Source organism: Phacochoerus africanus, chromosome 15 (assembly GCF_016906955.1).
Source record: "Phacochoerus africanus isolate WHEZ1 chromosome 15, ROS_Pafr_v1, whole genome shotgun sequence".
Taxonomy (NCBI): domain Eukaryota; kingdom Metazoa; phylum Chordata; class Mammalia; order Artiodactyla; family Suidae; genus Phacochoerus; species Phacochoerus africanus.
Genome location: NC_062558.1, coordinates 56639724 through 56647553, shown reverse-complemented (window position 1 = coordinate 56647553; position 7830 = coordinate 56639724). Strand labels below are relative to the sequence as shown.

The 7830-nt window shown below is 43.9% G+C and overlaps 1 protein-coding gene across 2 annotated transcripts in view; it reads left to right on the top strand.

Moving 5' to 3' along the window:
• The first annotated feature begins 4265 nt into the window (after positions 1-4265).
• TBCE (tubulin folding cofactor E) overlaps positions 4266-7830 on the top strand; it is an 84821-nt gene continuing 81256 nt past the window's right edge. The window contains exon 1 of one of the 2 annotated variants that reach the window (XM_047759483.1): positions 4266-4350. The gene's annotated coding sequence lies outside the window, so the exon portion shown is untranslated. The remainder of the gene's footprint in view (positions 4351-7830) is intronic. The other variant, XM_047759485.1, reaches the window with a different exon arrangement.

Sequence of the window (7830 nt, the reverse complement as noted above, 5' to 3'; positions counted from 1 at the left end):
CAGTCTTTTTGCTATTCTCAGCAGACTCATTGTTCCATGTAAGGCAGCTGGAAAGACACTTCTGATAGGGATATGTAACAGTGTTTGAATAATGTACCATGTCCTTTAAAAGAAAAATAATCCTGGGCCTCTAATGTTGATCTAGGTTATTTTTGTTACACTGTTGTGCATATAAAATAAGGCATAAGCTCTTAGAGAGGGACACTTTGTTGTTTATTAGCCATTCTGTCCTCAAAATTCCTGCTCACATTCCTGTTTCCTTTTGCTGAAGTACCTCTCCCCAGTTTGTACAGCCAAGGTGCCCTGCCTTCTCATACAGAATCCAGAAAATCCTAGGCGGTTGCTGTACCCTTCTTCTTCCTTGTCTTCTGTTTTTTGTTTTTGTTTTGCTTTTTAGGGCCACACTCAGAGCAGATGGAGGTTCCCAGGCTAGGGGGTTGAATCAACAGCTACAGCTGCCGGCCTCTGCCACAGCCACAGCAACGTAGGATCCAAGCCACATCTGCGACCTACACCACAGCTCACGGCAATGCCATTTCCTTAACCCACTGATCAAGGCCAGGGATCGAACCGACAACCTCATGGTTCCTAGTCGGATTTGTTTCTGCTGCGCCACAATAGGAACTCCTGTACCCTTCTTCTCACTGCCCTGCTCCTGTCAAAGGGTGCACATGACCTAATCTTAACCAGTTGGATTCTGGCTTCAGGGGGATTCTTGAGTAAAGAAAACTGTTGGAGCCAACTCACCTGGTAGGAAATTGACCAAATGACTAAGAGGTACTTGCTCTTTTGGTTCTTTTCTGGTTCTTGTTCTGTCTTGGATCTAAACCTGGTGCTTCAACCCCCCTATTATGCTGTAAGCTATCCAGTATCCTTCCAATATTTCCCCTTTGTTCTCCAAGACAAAGAGAAAAACAAGAAAACACAAGGTTAAGAGACTGTATAGAAGTTACCATTTGTGTGAAAAAGAACGGAATAAAAGAAAAATAGTTTCCGTCGTGGCACTGTGGAAATGAGATTGCGGGTTCTATCCCTGGCCTCTCTGTGAGTTAAGGATCCGACGTTGCCAAGAGCTGTGGTGTAGGTCGCAGACGCAGCTTGGATATGCAATTGGTGTGTCGTAGGCCAGCAACTGTAGCTCTGATTTGACCCCTAGTCTGGGAACCTCCATTTGCCATGGGTGCCGCCCTAAAAAGCAAAAAAGAAAAAAAAAGAAAGAAAAATACTTGCTTACCTTATCTCTAGGCAGGGAACTGAGGGACAGAGACTGGAAAATAGGACCAGCAAGAGGGGCTTTTCACTGCACACCCATTTACTACTTTTGACTTCTGAAGCCTGGGAATGTATTATCTTTTCAAATATGGAAAAATTTTAAAGTCATAAAAGCAATGAACAGAAAATACCAATAAGTGCTAAACAGATAAAGGATGGCTACTTAACATTCAGTGTGCAGGAAGGACCTCTCTGAGGAAGTAGCATTTAAGCTAAGCTCTGAGCAACAAGAAAAGCCATACCACAATCATGGTGAAGAGCCATCAAAGCAAAAGGAATCCAAAGGTCTTAAGATAGGAAAGCACTTCACCATTGTGTACAAGATATATAGGGACCAGGTCATGTTGGACTTTGTAAAACCGAGTAAGAATGTAATGTTGCAATCTAAGTGCAGTTGAAAAGCCAATAGAAGTTTCAAAGAAAGGGAGTAACTAGATTTAATTTACCTTTATAAAAGACCATTCTGGCATCTGAGTAGCGGATGGGTTTGTAGACCACAGGAGAGGAGGTCTGGAGGCCCATGAGGGGGGTGTTCGAGTATCCCATGAGAGGTGATGGTAGCTGAAACAAGGTTGGTAGCATGGGACACAGCGTGAAGAGTGACACTGGGGATTAGTATGGAAGCAGAGTTGATAGGGATCACTGCTAGATACAACACAGAGTTAATAAGGGGAATCAAGAAGGACGGCTAGGTTTTTTTTTTTTTTTTTAAGAAATTGAGTGGAGAAATCTAATAAAATGATACAAAAGGACTTATAAAACAGAAACAAACATTTCAGAATCAAATTTAGGGTGGGGAGGGATAAATTAGGAGGGAGGGATTAATACCCACACACTACTATATATAAAATAGCTAACAAGGACCTACTGTATAGCATAGGGGGGTCTACCCAATGTTCCATATAAAGTATATGGGAAAAAAATAATGGATACATGTATAGCTGATTCACTTTGCTGTACACTTGAAACTAATACAGCTTTGTAAATCAATTCTACCCCAATAAAATTTTTTAAAAAGAAAAAACTGGAGTTCCCGTTGTGGCGCAGTGGTTAACGAATCCGACTAGGAACCATGAGGTTGCTGATTCGGTCCCTGCCCTTGCTCAGTGGGTTAACGATCCGGCGTTGCCGTGAGCTGTGGTGTAGGTTGCAGACACGGCTCGGATCCCGCGTTGCTGTGGCTCTGGCGTAGGCTGGTGGCTACAGCTCCGATTCAACCCCTAGCCTGGGAACCTCCATATGCCGCGGGAGCGGCCCAAGAAATAGCAACAACAACAACAACAAAAAGACAAAGAAAAAAAAAATTGAGTAGATAGAAAAAATTGGATTTAGGAAGACAGGGGAGGAGCATCTTTTAGGGGGAAATTAGAGATGCCTATGAGATATCCTAGAGGAGATATCAAGAAGGTGTTTGCATGCACAAAGCTAGACAGAGTCCAGAGGATAGATCAAGCAAGGCTGGAAGCTGGATTTGTGAGTCATTGACATGTAGATGATATATAAAGCCACGGGATTGAAGTAAGCTCACCTAGGGGTGGTGTGTAAATAGGAAAAGAAGGGGCTCAGCAATGATCCCTGGGCACTCCACTGTCCTTTTAGGGCTGTGTCCTTGGCATATGGAGGTTCCCAGGCTAGGGGTCCAACCAGAGCTATTGCTGTTGGCCTACGCCAGAGCCACCACAACACCAGATCCAAGCCACCTCTGCGACCTATACCACAGCTCACGGTGACGCCGGATCCTTAACCCACTGAGCAAGGTCAGGGCTCAGACCCACAAACTCATGGTTCCTAGTCAGATTAGTTTCTGCTGCGCCATGATGGGAACTCTGGATTTAATATACATTTAATAATGTAATCTGTGGGGTTACACAACCATCACCACGATTTAATTTTAGAACATTTTTGCTTCCTCTAAGAGAAACTCCCATCACTTGAAGCATTCACTCCCCAATTCCCCCATTTTACCCCTGACACTCACCCTAGGCAGCCACAAATCTACTTTGTCTCTATACATTGTCTATTTGGGATGTTTCATACAAATGGAATCATACACTCTGTGGCCTTTTGTAACTGGCTCCTTTCCGTAGCATAATATTTTGAAAGTTCATTTATACTGTGTCAGAATTTCAGTTTTTTTAGTCTGAATAATGTCCACTGTATGAAAATACCACATTTTGTTTATCCATTCATTAGTTCATAGACATTAGGGTTATTCCTACTTTTTTTGGCTATGAATAATGTTGCAAATTTTTGTGGGATATGTATTTCCATATCTCTTGAGTAATATTGGGACTGGATGTTTGTGTCCCCCTAAAATGTGTATGTTGAAGCTTCAACCTCTAGGATTTCTGTGTTTGGAGATAGGATCTTTACGGAAGTTATTAAGGTTAAACGAGGACTTAACGGTTGGGAACCTAATCCAATCCTTATAATAGGAGACTCAAGGAGTTGCCTTGTGGCCTAGCAATTAAGGATCCAGCATTGTCACTGCTGTGGCTCAGGTTCAATCCCTGGCCCAGGAGTTCTGCATGCTGTGGGCATGCTCCCTCCCCCACCCCCCCAGCCGTGTCTGCGACCTATTACTGCATTTATTTTCATTCTGCCTTATGTTCAGCTAGTAAAAAATTTTTCCTCTAGTGTTTGAGGAATCAACACTACATTATTCTCTGTGACCACCACGTGCTTCCTATGTGGTAGATTCTCAAGAAACATGTAACGGAATCTCACATAGGACTTGTAATTCGCTTCCGTGATAAGTGGAAAATGCGCATTCCTATGGTCGTTCTATCCGCCCGAGTTCCAGGGGAATAGCTGGAGCAGCAAGGACCAGAGTTCGAGGAGCGGGGCTCACCAAACCTCTAGCTGCGGAAGTTCTAGCAATTATTTATAGCTGAGCTCTGCGGGTTCACTGCTAACACCCCCCACCACCCCCGGGAACTCCTTGGGGGCGGGACTTCCCGTTTCCCTGAAGAAGCACTTCCGGCCAGAGCCGGAAGCTGTCTGGGGCCGGGCGCCTGTAGGGGGTGCTGGGCGCGTGAGACGGGCACCAGCTTGGACGCTCTGGCCAGCTGCGGGCAGGTGAGTTTCGAAGCGTCTGGGGAGCCGAGGGGTTCGAGCGTTCTTAGCTGGCTGGTGACTGGCGCATGAGTCTGTAGTGCTTTTGGTCTTTTCCCCCCTTTTTTTAGAAACTTCCCGGGGGCGTTGCCTGCTCCCTGGGGCTTTGACGGAGCCCAGCCTCGCAGGGGGTATATCCGTGGGGGCGAGAGGGATGGGTAGCGCCGCACTGCGCGTCACGAAAAAGCGTTATTGGCTTGTCACTCCGAAAGAGGTGAAATTGGTACAGGCTACCTATAACTTGGTGTCTTGTTAGTGAAACAGTGCCGACTTTCCAAACCGTTTAACATTTGAGATGAAAGAGAAATAATGTTAAGTAGCTGGAGAACGGGCTGTCGAAGGGGGTGTTGTAGATTGTGGGTGGATCCAAATGAGGGTGTGACATCCCCTTCCACAAAGAAACGGCAGTCCCATTGGGAACGTAGGGCTCACAAATGCCAAACTTAGAGAAAGGCAGAACAGAGCTCTCTTTTGTCTGACATTGCTATAGTCATGGCCACTATCATTTGATATTTGTCTCAACTTTTTTCATCTTTTTAGTTTTAACCTTTTTGTATGCTTTTATGTATATAGCATATTGCTGGGAATTTTTTTTTTTTAAATCCACGTGCACAGTCTCTGCCTTTGGACTAGCAGGCTTATTGTATTTATATTTACTGTTGTTACTGAGATATTTGTTCAGACCAGAACCTTTGGAGTCATCCTTGACGCATAGCTTTCACATCGCAGGTGTAATCTATCAGCAAATCCAAGGACTCTGCCTTCACTTTTTATCCAGACTCCCAATCCCTTCTCACCACTTTCACTTATCCACATCACAGCCATCTCTCACCTGGATTTCTGCAATAGCTACCTAACTAGTCTTTTTTCAGTCTTTCCATCCCATCTAGAGTGATTCGCCTTAAAAAGAATTAGATTATCTCCCTCCTCTCAACAAAATCCTCCAAGTACTACCCCCATTTCACTCAAATTAAAAGCCAAATTCTAGGGCATCCCTGTTGTTGCTCAGTGGGTTATGAACCCGACTAGTATCCATGAGGATGCAGACTTGATCCCTGGCATTGCTCATTGGGTTAAAGGGCATACGTGGCTTGGATCCCAAGTGGCTGTGGCCATTAGCTGCAGCTCAGATTAGACCTCTAGCAGGTATGGCCCTAAAAAAAAAAAAAAAAAAAAAAAAAAAGGCCAAATTCTAGGAGTGCCTGTTGTGGTGCAGTAGGTTAAGAACCTGACTGCTCGGGTCCACCCTGAGCCCAGTGGTTCAAGGATTCAGTGTTGTCACAGCTGCAGCTCGGATTCATTCTCTGGCCCAGGAAATTTCACGTGCCACAGGCTCAGCCAAAAAAAAAAAAAAAAAAAAGCCAAATTCATTAAGAGTGTCCCTCAGGATTCTGTGGTGTGATCCAGCTCTTGCTTTACCTCTGATCTCCTTTCTGGCTCTTCTCCTCATTGCTCTACTCTGTTGCCCCAGTCACATCCTAACCACAGGATACTTATTCTTGTGGTTCCTTTGTGGAAATGCTCTTCCCCTATATGTCTACATGGTTTAATCCCTGACCTCCCTCTTTTTTTTTTTCTTTTTTCTTTTTTCTTTTTAGGGCCGAACCTGTGGCATATGGAAGTTCCCAGGCCGGGGAGTTGAATCAGAGCTGCAGCTGCCGGCCTATGTGACAGCTGCAGCAACACCAAATCTGAGCTGCAGTTCAAAGCAGCACTGGATCCTTAAACCACTGAGCGAGGCCAGGGATTGGTCCTGTGTTCTCTAGGAGACTATGTTGGGTCCTTAACCTGCTGAGCCACAATGGGAACTCCTCCCTCATTTTTTTTCTTTTTTGAATATTACCTTTTCAGTGAGGCCTTTCCTGACATTTCCATTGTATTCACTACCCTTGTGCTTATTACCATATGACCTGCCATGTGATTTCATTTCTCCGGTTTATTAATGTTTACCCCATTAGGATAGAAGCATTGGAGTTCCCATTGTGGCACAGTGGAAGCAAAGCCAACTGGGAACCATGAAGTTGTGGGTTCGATCCCTGGCCTCGATCAGTGGGTTAAGGATCCAGTGTTGCTGTGAGCTGTGGTGTAGGTTGCAGATGTGACTCAGATCTGATGTTGCTGTGGCTGTGGTGTAACCCGGCGGCTGTGGCTCCAATTGGGCCCCAAGCCTGGAAACTGCCATATGCTGCAGGTGCAGCCCTGAAAAGACCAAAAAAAAAAAAAAAGTATAGAAGTGTCATGAGGGGCTGATATTTCTGTTTTGTTTATAGCTGTATCCTTAGTGCCTAAAACAGGATCTGGTTTTTAGTAGGCGTTCCGTAATATAATTGTTGAATACATGGATTTGGCCTTCTTTGCACCGTCTTATGCTTTTACTTTCTGTGCTTTTTCTTTTTTTTGCCTTTTTTGAATTGAGGTTTTGGTTTTGTTTGGAAGATATGTTACTCTATATACTTCGTTTCTGTTCTCATGGTTAACATTTTAATTTCTAATTTTAACTGCATATTTAAGTGAATCAGAATCTTAAAAAAAAAAAAGAATCTTAACCTTGTAGAACAGTATAGTTTTTACCTTTACGCTTCTCATTTTTTTTTTTTTTGGTCTATTTAGGGTCATACCCACGGCATATAGAAATTCCCAGGCTAGGGGTCAAATCGGAGCTATAGCTGCCGGCCTACACCACAGCTATAGCAATGCCAGATCCAAGCTGCGTCTGAGACCTGCACCACAGCTCACGGCAATGCCAGATCCTTAACCCGCTGAGTGAGGACAGGGATCAAACCTGTGTTCTCATGGATACTAATTGGGTTCATTACCGCTGAGCCACAACAGGAACTCTCAAGCTTCTGATTTTAGCAGGCTTCCTAAATCATCTCAGTTCTTATTTTTGTGAGATGTAAATGTTCGACAATAAAACTAGTAGTATTTACTATTTTATGGTGGTTTTGCTTTTTTTTCTTTGGGATTATTAAAGTGAATTTATCATAACATCTTAATAGAATACTTATTGTGTGCTTAGCATTTCAGAGTTTTAAGATAATGATACTTCCTCTACTGTAGCATTTTGCTGGGGAACGTCCAAATGTAATAAGAGTTTACATTGTGGCTTAGCAGTAAAGAACCCGACTAGTATCCATGAGGACATGGGTTCGATCCCTGGACTCGATCAATGAGTTAAGGATCAGGCATTGTCTTGAGCTGTGGTGTAGGTCACAGATGTGGCTCGGATCTGGTGTTGCTATGGCAGCGGTATAGGCTGGCAGCTACAGCTCTGATTTGTCCCCTAGCTTGGGGACTTCCATATGCCACAGGCGAGGTCTTAAAAAGACAAAAAAAGAAGAAAAAAGAAAAAGAAAAAAGAAAACAGTATGATAGACATTATTAAGTGTGAAAGGTATATTGCCCAGAAAGTAGGTAGACCTATCAGAAGGGAGGAACTTAACA